This window comes from Adiantum capillus-veneris, chromosome 25 (assembly GCF_014529385.1).
Source record: "Adiantum capillus-veneris isolate H3 chromosome 25, ASM1452938v2, whole genome shotgun sequence".
Taxonomy (NCBI): Eukaryota; Viridiplantae; Streptophyta; class Polypodiopsida; order Polypodiales; family Pteridaceae; genus Adiantum; species Adiantum capillus-veneris.
The window spans coordinates 104,981,060-104,999,909 of NC_140955.1; the positions used below are offsets into that span (position 1 = coordinate 104,981,060).

Consider the following 18,850-nt stretch of genomic DNA (forward strand, 5'->3'; position numbering starts at 1 on the left):
AATTGACTTCCGACGCTTGGTGCGGCGAAAGAAGAGGGCTTTTTTGGCTCGACTCGAGCAGGATCTATATCAGCTATTCTTGAGTCGGGACTCGCGTGAGGCGTGGCGGCTCTTTCATGAGCAGTCCCCCCCCCCCCCCCCCCCCCCCCCCCCTTGCTATTTCCTCCACAGAGACATGGGGTCAGTACGCATCATCTTTGTACACAGTACCTGGACAGCCGCCCCTCCCCAACCCCCCCCGATCCATGCCCACATGCATGTGGCTTTTTCACCGCTGAGATGGTGAAGAAAGCTATTGACAGGATGAAGACTGGGAGAGCATATGATCATGATGGCCTAGTCGCTGAGCATTTCATGCATGCCAAAGACCTACTAGCACAGCTCCTAGCAGTTATGTTTAACCGGGCCATGTGTGAGGGCCTACCGGACACTTGGAGCCTATCTACGATCGTACCTATCTTCAAATCAAGAGACCCCATGGAGCCTCGGAATTATTGCACTATTATGATTGGGCACACACTGGCACGGTTGTATGCATCCATTCTTGAGCAACAGCTGAGTAGATGGGCAGAGAGGGAAGGAATACGTGCAACTGGGCAGGCAGGATTCAAGAGAGGCTTCTCTACTCTTGACCATATCCTAACACTCAGGGCCATCATCGAGGAAGGCAGATCTCATAGGAGACGGATCTATTGTAGCTTTGTGGACTTCCGCAAAGCTTTCGACATGGTACCCAGAGCTAGACCGATGCGCAGATTACAGGAAATGGGAGTACCCACAAAACTCATTTGGGGGATCAGGGCATTGTATAGATCAGTAGTAGGGCATGTACGCACCCCGGAGGGACTCTCTACACCGGTTCACTCCACTATTGGGGTGAAGCAGGGCTGCCCGCTCTCTCCTACTCTTTTCGGTATGTATGTGGATGAGGCTTCTGACTACATTGACAGCGATGGGGATATAGGTGCTGAGTTGGCAGGGACATGCTGATGACATAGTGTTGATCTCCGAATCAGAGTTACCGGGGAACGTCCCCTAGCCCCCGTTCCGGCGTTCCGGGGGGCAGTTCCCTTCCCGAACGTTCCGAAACGTCCCGGAACGTCTGACGTTCCGGGTGGCCAGTAGAAACCGGAACGGCCGTTCCGGTACGCCCCAGAAACGTTCCGGAATGCCCCTGGAACGGCCAACGGCTACAAACAAATTTGGCAAAAATTGAAAAAATTGAAGTAAATGTTTGGGCTTCTTTTTGAAGTGTGCAAGGCCTCAAGGACTCATAAAATGCACCCCCCTCCCCCTTTCTCTCCACAAGCTAATCCTCAAGGCTCAAGCTCTCTCCCTCTCACACTCTCAAGATCTCTTCCTCTCAAGACTCACTCTCTCAAGGCTCAAGGCTTCAAGCCTTCAAGCTCTCTTCCTCTCCCTCCCACTCTCTCAAATCTCTACCTCTCCCTCTCACTCTCTCGAGTCTCTACCTCTCTCTCTCTCTCTCTCTCTCTCTCTCTCTCTCTCTCATCATCTAGTCATAGCAAGGTTGAATGGTCTTCAAAACGAGTTTTTTGTGAGTATTAGAGTCAAAGCACTCTAATACTCCTTGTATTTGAACACAAGGAGCTAAAAAATGCACTATTTGGGTGTTTTTTATACCTCCCGTTCCGCGCCGTTCCCATTCCGGACCCCTAGCCGTTCCCCCGTTCCACGGGGATCTCGTCGCCGTTCCCGTTCCGCGTTCCGGGTAACTATGCTGATGACATAGTGTTGATCTCCGAATCCCCAGAGGGAATGCAACATCAATTGGATGCTTTGCACACGTTTGCACACGAAAGTGGTTTGTCTGTCAACCTGGGTAAAACCAAGGTTATGGTGTTTAACACCACCCCACAGTGGATCAGGAGGTCAGCACCTACATTCACATACGGCCAGGAGACTGTTGAGTACACAGACGCTTACACTTACGTTGGAGTGGTTTTTAGCGGACCTACATTCTCACTCAAAAGAGCAGCAGAGACCAGACTTACTAGAGCCCACGCAGCATTGGGTAGATTGGAGAGGATGTGTTCGCAGGTTCAGTTTCAGGAGCCCCGGACGAAGCTCTGGCTCTTTGACACCTTGGTGGCTTCAGCACTGCTCTATGGAACCGAGATATGGGGAGCTTCACTAGATCACCACGGGAGGCCGGGTCGCTCTGACGGATGGGGGAACAATGAGAAACCTCTCGTCTCTATGATCTCGCGGCTCATTAGAGCCAAGGCATCAGTACCATGTGCCATTATCCGAGCAGAGCTAGCGCCCCCCCACTTGTGGTGGAGGCGCTCACCAAATCAGTCTCCTTCATAAACCGCACAGATATGCTCGCATAGCACTTGAATCCTCTCGACAGTTAGCCATACAAGGAGATACAACATGCTGGTATGGGGAGATGACATCATGGTTTCAGGCACATGGGTTTAGCATAGACAGGCTACCACCATTCCATTACTCATTGGATGCACCATCTCTCTCTCTTACACAGTCAGAGATCACCAAGCTCATCCGCCAGGACCTAACCCAGCTAGACACCAGGAGGACATGGATACAACCAGCACAGGAATTGGACACGAAGATGGCTTTCTACAAAGACCACCTTCTCCAGCTTACGGAAGATGGTTTTGTGGCGAGACCCAGATACATGGATACCCACTTGTCTCATGGGATACGATGTGCTATTGGCCAGTTACGCACATCTTCTCACCAGTTGCGGATTGAGACTGGGAGGTACAACGGAGTACCAGCAAAGGACAGGACGTGCCCCTTGTGTAACACGGAACCTGAGACAGAGCTACACTATACATGCCGCTGCCCTGTCTACTACGAGATACGAGGTCGCTTCCACTGCCTGTTCAGAGAGGGTTTTGGACCACTCTCAAGAGTCATGGGATACGAAGATCAGAGATGTCTGAGTTTGTTCTTACTCGAGCTGCGCAGACACAGAGATAGCCTGATGAATGGCGAGGCTAGCCAGTCTCAAAGAGGGATCACAGACTTCTTCAAAGTAGACACGGGACAGCCGCAAGAGCCACTCCCACAACAGAGCTCCCCCTTGTCTCACACCAGAGGCACACTGATTGACCGAGTGATTGAACTAGGGAAATCCAAACGCCCACGACTGCGAAGAACTACACAGCATCGACGGGTTCTACGACAGAAAATTCGGAGCACACTGGCCAGGCATGCACGACGCCCGGTCAAACTTCTAACCATGGAGGAAATTGATGAGATTCGCCAACGACCGATGCTAGATCTCTTGTGATTCAGCCATCCCAACAAGCCGCCCAAATTTTTCTGCTTAGTTTTATGCTTGGCTCACATCGACCAACTTAGGACCCCATAGTGGATATCTTTGTTTTGTACTGTTGTTAGGTTATTTTGTTACTCTGACTTTGTATCAGATCCACCACATTGTAACTTTCTGGTCTCATAGGTCACTATGGCCTTTTGAAGACGTTAATATAACATTTCATCTCTCTCTCTCTCTCTCTCTCTCTCTCTCTCTCTCTCTCTCTCTCTCTCTCTCTCTCTCTCTCTCTCTCTCTCTCTCTCTCTCTCTCTCTCTCTCTCTCTCTCGGGGTGGCTATTTGATACATTAGTCACCCCAGTCCTGATGTACGCAGTAGCAGTGTGGGCACCCGGGTTGATAGATGGCCAGTGGACACGGATTGAGGGTTTATCCTACACTCCTGCCATACCCCACCTTGAGGAGTTGCATTTGGTGGATTCTTCCATATCCAACTTTGGTATTTCTCAGCTCTATACAAAGTGCGAGATAGGCTATTTCTAGCATCTCCAGGTTCTTTGTACTTAGTTGTATAGAGATGATCTTTGAGAGAGAGAGAGAGAGAGAGAGAGAGAGAGAGAGAGAGGGATTTTTAACATCTATGTGAGGCCGAAGTCGGCCTATGAGACATATCAAGTATGCGTGTTGTATATCCTCCATCTATTGGAAAAGACAAAAACAATCTGAACCGGTACCTAATTTATTTAAAAAACCTGGTGTATGATGGGATCTATTGGGGGGGGGGATGGAGCTCTAGTACTAGGGATATGTGCATGTCTACATGCTTAGGGTAGTACAAGCATGCAGATGCATCTAGCTAGCTAGCTTGCTCCATCGTGTGCTAATAGGGGGGTGTAGAATGTGGTACAGGGGGGGACGATCGGGAGCAAGTGCTGCTCGAATGAATGTCGCTGGGTCAGCCATCATATTATGGGCTCATCTCTCCTCGGTAGCTCGATGCTCTCGGGTCTAGATCTCCTTGATCTGTCTGCGGTGGAGTCGTGAGGCCTAGCATATGGTACCGTGCAAGCTTAGTCTGGTCCGGGAGTAGAGGGGGGGTGGTCGTCTGGAAAAAACCTGTAAGTTGTGACCATCTCCCTCCCACATGTGTTTCTGTAGGTGGCTGCAGCAATATATCTTTGTGCCTATGTATCTCTAGCAAGTAGCTCCCTAACTGTCTCTGATTTCTACAGTGCATGATCTTGCGGAGGGTAGGCTGCCCCCCGAATAGTGACTCGTATCTGCCTCTAATATCATCATAAGCTCTGCATCTGCAAAAAACAAAATGCTTCTCACTCTCCACCTCCTCTTTGCAAACTCCATCGACACTTTGCTCTCTGGGAATGTCATGAGCTCACCCGCCATCGATCTCTAGTCTGTGTGATGCTACTCTGCGCTGATCGATCGCCACCCATGAGCTGTTTGGCATGTTGATGTCCATATAGCGTGGTCGCTATATGAATCCGCCCTAAGTATGGTAAGGAAATGATCTCTGTCGTGTGACATCTTTCGCTGAAGGGGAGATGTGATCCAAGTCTACCTGATATATAGCTGCCAGAGATCTTGTCAGAGCACTATGTTTCTCTCACTACATGAGAGATGAACTAGGGGTGAGTCGGGGTCATACTGAAAAGGTGGGCCATGTGCTCCGAACCATGCTCTAACCTGTCTGTACCATGCCTTGTCATACCGAGACACTGCTATCTGTATAGCTGACTCAAATGCTCGTCGGGTGAGTCTGTCAGAGCAGGGAGCTCTCTCACCCTTTGGATAAAGCAAACCGTTTGGAAGAGTGCCTCCACTACCACGGTTTGCCCTAATGATGTCCTGTGGCACCGTGTGCATGCCTCGAAACAAGCATAAGATCATATAGAGGTGTCTGTGGTGGGGAGTAATGCCACTGCATGTCGCCTCTGACAATGTCAATAGACAAAGATCTTGTATTATACAATATTGACAATCTTTTGTGATCATCTTAACTATTGATTGTAATTGTTTTTTCTTGGCGAATCTAGCCCCCGCTCCAAGCAAGGCATTAATCCTTTCTATGTGCAAGTATGCTTGTGATACGCAAGAGTTACAGCCACAAGCACCTCTATTGGGCTAGCTAGGTGCGAGTGTGCATTATCTTTGTTCTGACCCACTACATGGGTCCACCATAACCTCTAACTACTCATTAGTGGCCAGCTTAGAACACTATTCTAGCTATCCTTCAAAGAGGAAAACAATTTTCAAATGCAAAAATAAGCATTATTAGAAAAAGGCATGTGGTCTAATTGCATTTGTCACAAAGTGATGACGTGGCGGACAGCAGAAACCCTAATTTCCGGAAGTCGCGAATCTTGCTTTTTCTCCATGCCATGAGAAAGAGAGAGAACTTGCTTTTTTTTAAAAAAAAGAGACTCTCTAAGAGAGAGAGAACTGATGCTTTTTATTTTTAAAAGCTTTTGGGGCTCTGCTTTTGGGCATCCCTTGTAACCTTTAAATTAGTGGTGAGGGCCTCACTTCTCAGAGCATATGGACGCAGAGTCTGAGAGTGAAACCCTAACCGCTCTCTTGTACTTTGATGATTGATTAATACAAAAAGAAATACCGAAAGGGGCGCTAGTCTTTGGGGCCAATATCTCTAGGCACGGAACTCCACCGGGCCAGTGCAAATCTATTGTGATCTGTGAATTGTTTTGAAGTGGTTATTTGGTGCTGTCGCGGTTGATTCTTGAGTTGGAGTGTCCAAGTCTGTTACAGCATTGAATACGTTTATCTCTCCGTAAGCATCTTGAATTGATGTTCTAAAGCTAGAATCATGTTGTACTCGAAAAGCAGATAAGAATGAAGGTTCTAGAAGCTTCTAGAAGATTCTGGGGGGAGGATTCTAGAAGGACAAGTGGAAGGACACTTGCTGCAAAGCTTCCAGGACTTGGGACACTCGTCCACTCGTTTTGACCATTGAAAGAACACTAGTTGCAAAGTTTTTCAATAGCTTGGACATGTGTCCACCTTTTTTGACATGTGATTGGACACTTGTCACAAGGCTTCTCTTTTCTCTTTTTTTCTTAACGTTACTTCACCTATAAATACAATCCTTTTTCCCTCACTTGAGCATGATCCCCCTTGCTGAATTGTCTGCCAACATCATCCCAAGAATCCAATACACCACCCCCTACCATTTCCCACTACATCTCCTTTCCCTCTTTCTTGAAGGAACCCATTCCCTCTCTCTCTCTCTCTCTCTCTCTCTCTCTCTCTCTCTCTCTCTCTCTCTCTCTCTCTCACATAACAGGTCATGAGTTCAACTTTCCTCGTCGGATAGATCTTTAAGGTCTCTTGGGATAGTTTCCTACGACGTAAAAACAATCTTCTTCTCCGGTGTGTATGTGCCAGCATGCATTCCAAATCCTGGCTTAGTCATGTCCCATAAGTCTTTGAATGGAGTCAGACTTCTGGTTTAAAGCATAGTCTTGAATCTCTTTAGCAAACCACAGCAAAACCGCTCAATCTGGTCTTTCAAACTAGTCTTCCGAAACGAAGACACTGGCAAACAAGTATCCCAAAATCTCTGGCAGTAGTCATCCAATGTATCTTTCTCAATCATTTTCAAGCAATGCCAAGTCGTGATGACATATTCATCTGCACCGTTCCTTTCAAGTAAGATGCCGCCTGTCGCTCCTTGGAATATTCTGAGAACCGCTCTCCAAAGAAGGCGACGTCAAACTGCTGTACAAACTCAAGGGCTCAATGGGTGTCCTGGTAGCCTGAAAATAAAAAAATGTATGAAACCTAACGGCTTGATTCCCTTCCTTGAACTCCTTGGTTTTCGTGTTGATCTAGTCATTGTCAAAAAAAAGGACGAGCTCTCCTCCTCTGAACTGCTAGGTGGCCTTCCATGCCTTCTAGACTTTTCTCAAAAATCTGCTTCAAACAAAATCTTGTCTTAGGTGCTTAGAAATTGGAAAAAAAGCTTCTTAGCACCCTTGAACACTTCAAATAACGTCTTCCCCATGTGTTGTTGTAGGCAAACTCCACCAAGGGCAAATACTTTTCCCATTTAGTCTTTTGATCCGAAGAAGAAGACAAAACCTTTGAATTGGCTATTTCAAATTGCCCATCTGTCTGTGGGTGGAACGAGGACGAAAACTGCAACCACGTGCCAATGTTCTCCCAGATTGCCGCCCAAAACAACTAGTAGACCAAGGATCTTTGTCCGAAACAATGGACTCAGACATGCCATATATTCGAACAGTTCTGCCAGAGGATCGGGCTTAATTGTCTTCTTTACTGCAGAGCAGTGAGCCTTCTTATTGAATCTGTTGATGACCGTCCAAAGGCCATCATGCCCACTCTCTGTCTTTTGGAGATCAAAGATGAAATACATTGCAATACTTTCCCAAGGGGCGGGTGGGAATGGGTAAAGGTTGTAGTAATCCCCGTGCCTTATGCCTGTCAAACTTGACCTTCTGGCATACTAAACAACTGCAAACAAAGTCGTCCGCATCCTTCTTGAGTGTCGGCCAAAAGAATAACGCTCCACACCTTTCAAAGTGGTGTTGATGCCGTGGTCGTAAAAGGTGGACAATGGCACTCAATCAAAACCTTTTCCCTCAACGGTTGTGTGACGCACAACATCGTTTTCTTCATCAAGTAGCCATCCCGTATGGAATATCCTGCTACTACCTCCCCATTCTGTATTCGAGTGTATACATCAGAAAAATCCGGATTGGTGGTGTACTGATCAACCAATCCTCGAAGCTTCTATGATGAATCACGGAAAATAGACTAGGGGCTTCCGAGACAATGCATCTGCCACCAAGTTTTCCTGTCCCTGCACATGGACAATCTAGAAGTAAAATTGTGACAAGATGTTAGTCCACTGCATTTGCTTTTCCGAAAGCTGCTTCTGTGACAAGAATTAGCGTAAACTCTGATGATCAGTGAAGACCGTGAAATCCGCTCCGAGTAGGTAATGTCGACACTGAGTAAGAGCATGGATCATTTCCAATAGCTCTTTCTCATAAATCTGTGCTGTCAATTCCGGCCTTGAAAACAATAGGCTCTCCCGGACTACGACCACAAGCATCACAATATACTTCGAATGGCTTTTGCAAGTCTGGCAAAGCCAACAATGGTCCAATAGTCAGTTTTTCCTTAAGTGTCTGAAAGGCAGTCACTTGTGTTGGTCCCCAGGAGAAAGACACTCCTTTCTGAGTCAAAATGTGCAAAGGGGAAGCTACCTCTGCAAACTTCCGAACGAATATCCGGTGGTAAGAACGCAAGTCCGAAAAGCTTCTAACTTCACGAACATTCTTCAAGTCAAGCCAATCGCGGATAGTGTCTTTTTTGGCCGGATCCATCTGTACCCTTTCTGTTGAGATAACGTGTCCAAAGAAATGTATTGCAAGCAAGAAAAACTCGCATTTTTCACATTTATAAGCAATTCATGCTTCCTCAGTGTCTGGAAAACCCACAAATGATCAGTATTTTGTGAAAATCCAAAAAGTCGAACTGAGAGCTGTCTAATAGACGTCTCTAAGTGCAATACAGATCTGATAATCATCACTCTTCATATCAATTCGGCAAGTAAAATTCTAAAGTCTGTCGAGTATATCATGGATCCTCATAATGTGGAAATCTGTTCTGGTTCATTGTTTCTTTATCTTGGCCTCGGCTAACTTTGTAAGGTGGCCCGTTCAGAGGTGTACTACCACAAATCAATCATGTGATCTTCACGACGTAAAGGAGGTAACTCGTTTTGTACGCCTTCATAGAAACAGCCGGCCTTTATTTCATAAAATCTTGTCATTCGTTTTCGAGGTCAAATATATTCGACCTTCAATCATCATTCAGTTCTCTCAAGACAAAAAATTGAGTAAACAAACTTAATTTCGTCAAGTACAATCTCTTTGCCCTTCATTTATCAAAGTCGCTTTCTTAGCCCGATAGTCAACCACCACGTTGTCCTTGCAGTACCAAGGGATTCCTCGAAGGACATACACCCTTCCCAAGGCATGGTATAATAGTCCTCGTGCCCTAAACACCCCTGACATTGCAAACGAAGTTTGCCAATGATCGACGTAATGGCAACATCCCGTCCGGGTGCCGGTAGAACTGTCTCCGTGTGTGGCCTCAGCTTGTCAGGCGTAATTCCAAGTCGAGCCGCCAATTCAAGTGAAAAGAAGTTCGCACTTCCGGACGGAAACACGGAGATAACTACAATCTGCAAAACTATGAAACAGTTTATCACTTAAAAAACTCAAAGAAAGAGAAATAGAATGTACTATCGAGAAGGAGAATGCTCGTTGCTGTTGCCCGTACCTCCTCGCGCCATAGCTTCCTGCCCCCCCTTCCCTCGCATCACCCCCTCCTCGCGCAGCCCACCTTGCCCACCCCCCTGCACGCTTTGCCTCACGATGCCCAGCTGCCCCTCTGGCTTTCCCTCACGCTGCCAGCTCGCCGCTACCCTGCTCGCTGCCTAGCCCTGCCCGCTGCCATTCCTCACCCGCTGTTGTCCCCCCCCCCTCCCCCCCAAACCACTTTGCTCTCTACCTTTTTCTCCCTGAAGGTTTCTTTCGACTGGCTCTGGTAGTGCTGATTTTCTGGATAGTGCTCGTCGGGGTTTGTTGCAGAGAAATTACTTTATCCGCTTCTTCTCCGCCACAACAGCAGACACAAATGGAGGCTCAAGCTCCGCCACAGAGGGACTCTGATGAAGTCCCCTCACCCGACCCTGCTGAGCCGACCATTCGACTTGCTCTCTCCCCGACAGTGCAAGCGAGCCTAGCTGCAGAGGTGGATCGTTTACAGGCGACTTCCGTCATCTGCAGGATTCTCGGCACCAGACCCAGCAGAGGAGAGCTCTGTGACCTTTTCCAGGCCCACCTTCTTGCAAAGGTGGGCAAGATCTTGGACGTTCAGTTCCTCGGACAAGGCTACTATCAAATCGAGTTTGAGACCTCTGAGAAGGCGTCCAAGGCATCGCCATGAGCCCCTTGACCATCAGAGCAGTTCGAGCCCACTTTTGACAGTGGAGACATGGCTTTGACCGTGCTTCAGATGTTCTAGTAGAGGAGGCAGACCTTCCCATCTCTATCTGCTTTCCTGGTTTAAGGAGGGAGTACCTACCACTTTTGTGCCGGATAGGCTCAGCAATTGGGATTGTCCTGGAGACACCTCGCACGGCAGCCTCAATAGCTGCCAGGACGGCCGGCATTCCCTCGGTACGTGTTCTGGTTAAGGACACCCACACTCTCCCGAAGGTTATCTTATTGCCTTGGGTGAGTGGGGGTTGGTTGCGCAAGAACGTGCAGTATTCGGGCCTCCCGAATCAGTGTTTCATTTGTCGACAGATGGGCCATCTCACGAAGGCCTATCCACAGAGGAGATCCCAACCTGCACCACAGGCCCAGCCCCAGCCCTCAAAGGCTGGCCAGCAGCAGCAGCAGCACGCAGAGCCACAGAGTACACAGGCATAGCCACCCTCGGAGCCTGGGGCTCAAGCAGAGGAGGGCTGGTAGCAGGTTCGTGGCCGACGTCGACAGGGACCACTGCGCCAGCCTGGCACTCAGAGTGGTCCTCAGGCTCCTGCCCAGCAACAGTGGGTTCCCAGTGCCCACGGGGAACCGATTAGACCCTCTTCAGCTTCACCCTCGACAGCCCCCCCCCCCACCCCCCAGTTCCCTCATGTTCCCACTCCCCCTTCTCTCTCTGCCTTTTCACCTCGCCCTTCCTCCTCTGCCGATCCCCCTCGTCCCCCTTCGCCCTCTTCTCCCCCTGCTCCCTCACCTCCTCCCGCTTCAGTCCCTCAGCCGTCCCAGGGGCACGGCCTTCTCCAACTATAGGAGATCTCTTGGCAACGCCTTTGCCATGAGTCGTTTGACGAGAGAGGGACAGCCTTTCTTGCGACCTCTTTTGGTGCAGACGTCTCCCTTTGCAGCAGTTCCTCGTGGTCTGACGAGTTTCGACATTCGTCATCCTTGGGATTTCTTTGCCTACGACTTTACACGTTTTCTCGGCGACCCCTCACCAGACCTTGAGGCAGCCTGCTTCAGAGTCCATGTATTGTTCCTTGCAGCTAGGGGGATAGAGGCCTTGGACTCAACGGTTGGCTTCTCTTTTCCCCTCTGCGGCAGGGACCAAGCTGAGTGGACTTTAGACTCAGTGATGGAGTGGCTGCAGACACAGGCCCTAGAGTTCTCTCATCGCATGGGAGACCTAGGAGTTACAGACATGCTTTAGACTCTTTGGCCATTGGCCAAGTTTGCATAGTTACAGGGGACGGGGGGGACGGGCCCTAGGACCGGGGGATGGCCGTAACCGGGCCGGGAACGGAAGGGAACGCCGAGGGACGGACGGAAATCGGGCCAGACGGACAGGTCGCAGGGGGGACGGACCAGGGACGGTCGGGGACGGACCGGAACGGCAGGGGTCGGCCGGGAATGGCTGCAGTCCATTCAAAAATTTGATCGTTTATGACCGTTTTTAACGGATCTGTGCAGCCCCAACTGCCACATTTTGGGAGCCTTGGCCCTTGGGAGGCTATAAAAGGCTCCCTTGGGCCTCTTAATACTCATAGTCTCAATGCTCATTCCATTTCCCTCAAGCTCAAGGCCCAAGCTACTCAATGATCAATGCTTTCCTCTCTACTCAATGCTCATTGCTCAAGCTTGAAGCATGACCATTGACTACTCTACACTCTAGTCTCCACTCTCAAGTCTCTCCCTCTTCTACCCACTTTGAAGTTTGAACTTTGAAGCTCTCCTCTCCCTCTTCTACCCACTTTGAAGTTTGAACTTTGAAGCTCTCCTCTCCCTCTTCTACCCACTTTGAAGCTCTCCTCTACTCTCTCTCCACACAAGCTCTCCTCTAACTACTCTAACTTCTAAGCTCTACTCTCTCGAGTCTCTCCACCATCATGTCATCTCAAACCAACTCCACTTCTCAAGCCGCTTCTTCTCGAAGGAGGCCCGCCGTGCAAACGTGGCCGTGGTGGGATGAAGTTAACTTTAGCTCGCGTGGCAAAGGTGGCGGTGCAAGACCATGGACGTGGAAGCTATGTCCATACAAGAGAACGGGTGGTTCAAACAAAGTGCGAGCCCATCTTCTTCATGAACCCGGTCACGAGGTGAAGTTTTGCCCTCATGTAGCTCCCAAGAAGAGGTTGGATCCAGAGTTACCGAGGAACGGCATGTTAGGGCCTTGGAACGCCGGAACGGCGTTCCGGCTAGCTGGAGGTTTCTGGAACGCGTCGGAACGGAACGGCGTTCCGGCTGAAAGCTGTCACCGGAACGGGACCACCGGAACGGACTGGAACGGGCCGGAACGGCCCCAACGGCAGTTTTTGAAATTTAAAAAAATGACTGTTGGGCAGCCAACGGCCATTTTCAGCAGTGAAAAAAGTATATAATGCCCCTCTCCTCCCCCATTCTTCACACACTCATCAAGCCTCAAGGCCCATTCTCCCTTGCTTGAGCCTTGCTCTCAACTCTCAAGCCATAGTGTGGCGCCGCGGCATGCCTCAAGGCTCAAGCTCTCAACCTCTCTCTCTCTTGGGCTAACTTCTGAGTTCTAACCCTCAACTTTCAAGGCTCAAGGCTCAAGCTCTCACGGAATCAAGCGGCAAGCCTCTCTCTCTCAATCCCTCTCTCTCTCTCTCTCTCTCAAAGTTCAAGATCAAGCTCTCTCTTTCACGGATAATCCATCATCCATGGCCTCTTCTTCTCGTTCAACCCCCTCCGTTCATGCGGGCAACACTCAAAAGGCGAAGGAATGGTCGTGGTGGGATGAAGTGACCTCGGAGGGCACCTTGTCGGCGGCGGGAGGTTCTCGTGCATGGGGATGCAAGCTATGCTCTTACACGCGGAAAGGGGGGCATGACAAAGTGAGGGCACACTTTCTTGGAGTGCCGGGACATGAGGTGAAATTTTGTGCCAACGTAACCATCAAGAAGAGGAAGGAGCTCGAGGAAAAGGATCGGCAATTCAACCATAAAGCCAAGCCGACACGCAAAGGTATTGATCCAAAGACCCTCATTTTCCCTTCTTCCTCTCTACCCGGTGTAGGTGTTGGTGCATCTTCAAAAGGTCCAATTCGTCGCCAAAAGACCCTTGCCACCTCTTGGGACCCAAAGAAGAAGGAAGAGGTGGATGCGGCCGTGGCCCGATTCTTCTATCACGACCATATCCCATTTGTCGCAGCGAGGTATGTTCATTGTTTTATGATTCATCAATCTTCTCTGTCATTTCTTCCGTTATCGTCGTTTCCACTTTTTTGATACTAACCTCTTCTATGTTTGATCGAAATAGGTCGGAGTATTGGAAAGTCATGGTGCAACGGATAGGAGAGTATGGCACCGGCTATGTGCCGCCATCTTCAGAGGCTCTCCGAACCACCTTGCTCGATCGAGAGAAGGCTATTGTGGAGCAAGCAACCCTCAACATTCAGTGTCTTTGGGCAAAACATGGCGTTTCCCTCATTGCTGACGGGTGGAGCGATACAAGGAAGAGATCTATCCATGGTCTCGTCGCATACTCCAGTAGAGAGATGTACTTTGTGCACTCTCATGATGCCACTGAGAGTGGCAAGTCCGCCGATGTCCTCTCTGCAGAGTGGACAGTGGCCATAGAAACCATCGGTGAGCAACACGTGGTGGCCTTTGTCACAGATGGGGAGGCATCAAACAGGGCAACAACAGCTATCATAGAGGGCCACTATCCGCATGTGACAGTGTGCTTCTGCATGGCACACTGCTTGAACAACCTTCTAAAAGACATCGGCAAGCTAGACTGGATTGCTTCAGTCATTGCTGATGCAGTGAAGATGGTTACTTTCATCAACAATCACAACTTGGTTCGGAGTGAGTACCTCAAGAGGTCGAGCGGCAAAGTGCTTCTAAAGTATTCAGATACCCGCTTCGCATTCAACTTTCTTCTTGTACGCAGGCTGTCTGAATGTCAAAATGCGGTCCGACAGGTCTTCATCAGTGATGAGTTCACCACCTCCCCCTATGCAAAGACAGTTGCAGGGATTTTGTGCAAGGATAAGGCAGAGGATCTTGAGTTCTGGAAGGAGCTCAAGAGTCTAGATGCATGGGTAAAACCGGTGGTTCATTTGCTTCGAGTTCTGGATGGCATGGATCCTTGCATTGGCAAGATTTATGAGGCAATGGACCGCATGATTGAGCAACTTGCACAGCTTGAGCCGAACGCAGAGCAATATGAGGAGATCCATACGCTTTGCAGCTCAAGGTGGAATTCATATGCCTCTCCTTTACACGGGGCAACGTACATGGTGGATCCAGAGTTCCAAGGTGCAGGGCAAGAGACAGATAGGGAAGTCATGAACCAATTTACAGAGATCTTAAACAAGATGGTTCTAGACAGAGATGGGCGACGCATTGTCGGAGATCAGCTGAGACAGTACAGAGAGATGCGGGGGTCATTTGGCAGTCCAGATGCTCAGATTGATCGTAGGAAAATAGGTTCAGTGCTTTGGTGGGAGGACTATGGCTATGATGGCCCTGAGCTTCAGAGATTGGCGATCCGTATTCTCAGCCAGTCAGTTAGTACCTCATGCTTGGAGCAATTGTGGAGTACCTTTAGCCACATTGCTTCCAAGAAGAGAAATCGGCTTGGAGTGGAGAAGGCTAATGATCTTGTCTTCGTCAGCGCAAATTTGAAAATGCTTTGCAAGAGTACAGACAAACAGACAGATCCTTTTACACAGTGGGAGATGGAGCAAGAGGCTTCTCAGGCGGGTGGAGATGCACATCCACCAACACCAGGTACTTCATCTGTGGCTGAGATTGAACCGGACCTAGACCTCGATGATGAGGAATGGGAGGATGTGCATGATTTACAGCCGGCTACTACGGATTGGGAGGCCTCTCAGGCTAGTGGCTCTTGAGTCTTGAGTCTTTGCCATTTATCCACCTTTTTGTATGGCTGCTTGAGCCTTGCCCTCTTTGCCATTTGTAGCTACTAGCATCTTTATGGTATTTGTCACCTTCAGTCTTTTGGTATTGTGGTCACTGAAGTCTGGTTTGAACTTTGCCCCCCTTTGGTTTTTTTGTAGCACCTTGGCCGCTGGCAGCCCTTGAGGCTTGTTACTATGTTAGCCATAATTAATTCCAAAGTGTTATCTATGACTACTACTCTTGCAATTATTTGAGAGCATTGTGTATGTACTATGGGCATTGTGTTTGCTCATTGTTGTTCATCTGGCTATGTACTCTGGGCGCCTCACATCCCAATCAAGTCATAATAAGGTTAAATGGTCTTCGAATCGTGTTTTTTCAATTTTGTGGGTATTAGAGTCAAAGGACTCTAATACTACTTGTATTCAAACACATAACGGTAAAAAAAATAATATTTGGGTGTTTTTTTAGCCTGCCGGTCCGCGCCGTTCCCGTTCCGGGCACATTCCCGTTCCCCCGTTCCGCAGGGAGGCCCGTCGCCGTTCCCGTTCCGCGTTCCAGGTAACTCTGGTTGGATCTTCTTGAGAAGCTCACGGTGTATGAGGTTGCGGAAGCGGCCAAGAGGGGCCGTTTTGTTGCCGTTGATCCCTCAGCCATGGCGACACCGCGAGAGCAAAAGGAAGCCTAAAGGAGTACGAGCGGAAGTGCGACGCGAGAGAGAGTGCGAGAAGAAGAGCACGACGATATGGTGAACTCGCTCTACTGTAATGTGTAGAGCATAGTGAGTTCTTATTAGGTTTTAACAAAAGAATATGTGTACATACCTGGCGGCCCGCCCACTTACTTGGGCGACCACATTGGGCTTTATACCCCAACAACCTCCCACTTAGAGTCCAATGTGGTACTTTAAGTGTGAGAGAAGCTACTATACAAGCGAATATACAAGAGATGTAGAGCAGTGATGTACTGCCCTACACCTAACTGCTTGCGAAAATGCGCAAAGCTCTCTGAGGGAAGTCCTTTTGTAAGTAGATCAGCAAGATTTTCTGTGGTGTGAACTTTGACAAGCTGAAGTTGCTTATCCTCGAGCATTTCCCTGATGAAATGATACTTCACATCCACATGCTTTGTCTTTGAGTGATAAACTAGATTGCGAGCCAATTGTATAGCACTTTGACTATCACAATATAACACAGGCATCTCTTCTTTGATTCCCAAATCTGTTACTAGTCGATTAAGCCAAATTGATTCTTTGCATGCCTCTGATGCTGCAACATATTCAGCCTCTATAGTAGACTGGGTAACACAATCTTGTAATCTAGAACGCCATGATACTGCTCCACCAGCCAATGTAAAGACATACCCTGATGTAGACCTTCGGTTGTCTAAGTCACCTGCATAATCTGAGTCTGTAAAACCCTTTACACTTAGCTCCTGACTCCCATAGCATATACGCATACTCTTTGTAGCTTTCAGGTATCTCAATATTCCTTTCACTGCCTCCCAATGTTTCTTGCTTGGGTTTGACATGTATCGACTTACTACTCCCACTGCAAATGCAATGTCTGGGCGAGTAGCAATCATTGCATACATCAAACTACCCACTGCAGACGCATATGGAATCTTATCCATTTCAGCCTGTTCTTCCTCAGACACAGGAAAATCTTGTTTGCTAAGTTTCACATATGGTGGCAGTGGAACACTCAGTGCCTTTCCCTTCTCCATATTGAAACGTTGCAAAACCTTGTCAATATACTCTGTTTGAGATAACCAAATCAACTTCTTTGATCTGTCTCTCTCAATGCGCATACCAAGTATATGACTTGCCTCACCCATGTCTTTCATGTCAAATGATTTTGCCATCTTTGACTTCAAAGCTGAAATTTCTTCCAAGTGCTTGCCAGCAATCAACATGTCATCCACATGCAAAATAAGGATCAGCCAACTGCCATCCTTAGCCTTCTTTGTATATAGACAGTGATCGAACTCACTACGTTTGTAGCCTTGAGAAAGCATAAACTTGTGGAATTTATGGTACCATTCCCTCGATGATTGTTTTAAGCCATAAAGACTCTTTAACAACTGGCATACCCAATCTTCCTTGCCTTTCTCAACAAACCCTTCTGGCTGCTGCATGTAAATTTCCACATCTAAATCACCATGCAAGAACGCTGTCTTGACATCCATTTGGTGCAACACCAAATCTAATATGGCAACCAATGCAAGAAAGCATCTCAATGTAGTCATCTTGACCACCGGAGAGAAGACTTCATCAAAGTCAATGCCTTGTTCTTGCTTAAAGCCCTTGGCAACAAGCCTTGCTTTGTACTTTGGCTGACTATCATGAGCGGTGATCTTATACCTGTAAACCCATTTACAAGGTAGAGCCTTTTTGCCCTGTGGTAATTTAACTAGCTTCCATGTCTTGCTTTTATGCAGAGCTGTCATCTCTGACTGCATGGCTAATTGCCAATTCCCGGAGTCCTTCATTTGCACTGCTTCCTTGTAACATGAAGGCTCATTGCAATCAGTCAACATGACATAATTCATAGATGGAACAAACCTATCAGGAGGTCGCGACACGTCCAGATCTACGAACAATAGGTGGCTCAGGCTCAGGCTCAGCCACAACCTGTGGTTCCACTCTATCCTGTCCTTGCACCTCTTGAGCCCTGACATTTTGTCTTGCACGTGCAGGTCCATCTTCTTGGAAGACAACTCTTCCAATCTCCTCAACCCTCTCTGGTTTAGAATGATATTTGGATTCATTAAAGTGAACATCATTGCTGCGGACAACCTTTCTGGATTCGGGATCCCAAAGTCTGTACCCCATCTCACCAGAATTACCATAGCCTAGAAAGATGCACTTTCTACTCTTTGGCTCAAGTTTGTTCCTAAATTCCTTTGGGACGTGAGTATATGCCTCACAGCCAAATACTCTGAGATGCTTGTATGACGGCATTTTGCCTGACCATACCATCTCTGGCACTGAATCCTTCTGCAAAACCTTGCTAGGAGATCTATTTACAAGATGAACAGTTGTTGATACAGCTTCAGCCCAAAACCCATTTGGCAGCTGTGCATTAGACAACATACTTCTGACCTTCTCTTGTATGGTCCTATTCATCCTCTCAGCAACACCATTTTGAGGAGGATTGTAAGGAGCAGTAAGTTCACGTTTTATACCTTTTGACTCACAAAAGTCCTGAAAGGCCTTTGAAACATACTCTCCACCATTGTCAGTGCGTAAGCATTTAAGCTTCTTGCCACTCTGATTCTCCACACCAAGCCCTTCAGGCTCTCCCACAGCATTTGGGGCCGTGTCTTCGCCTGTCGAATTTCACTCCAATCTGAGCTGGTGACTCTAGCCTTCTGCAGTGCTACCCCGAGCCTCGATCTGAGCTCTGATATCAGTTGAAGGAGTACGAGCGGAAGTGCGACGCGAGAGAGTGCGAGAAGAAGAGCATGACGATATGGTGAACTCGCTCTACTGTGATGTGTAGAGCATAGTGAGTTCTTATTAGGTTTTAACAAAAGAATATGTGTACATACCTGGCGGCCCGCCCACTTACCTGGGCGACCACATTGGGCTTTATACCCCAACAAAGCCAACCTTGACGACATCTCTCGAACCT

The 18,850-nt window shown here is 48.3% G+C and overlaps 1 protein-coding gene across 5 annotated transcripts in view; it reads right to left on the reverse strand.

The window, feature by feature from the left end:
- The window catches only part of SFR6 (sensitive to freezing 6), a 183,051-nt gene that overhangs the window by 61,515 nt on the left and 102,686 nt on the right, over positions 1–18,850 (reverse strand). The gene's annotated exons all lie outside the window — the stretch shown is intronic.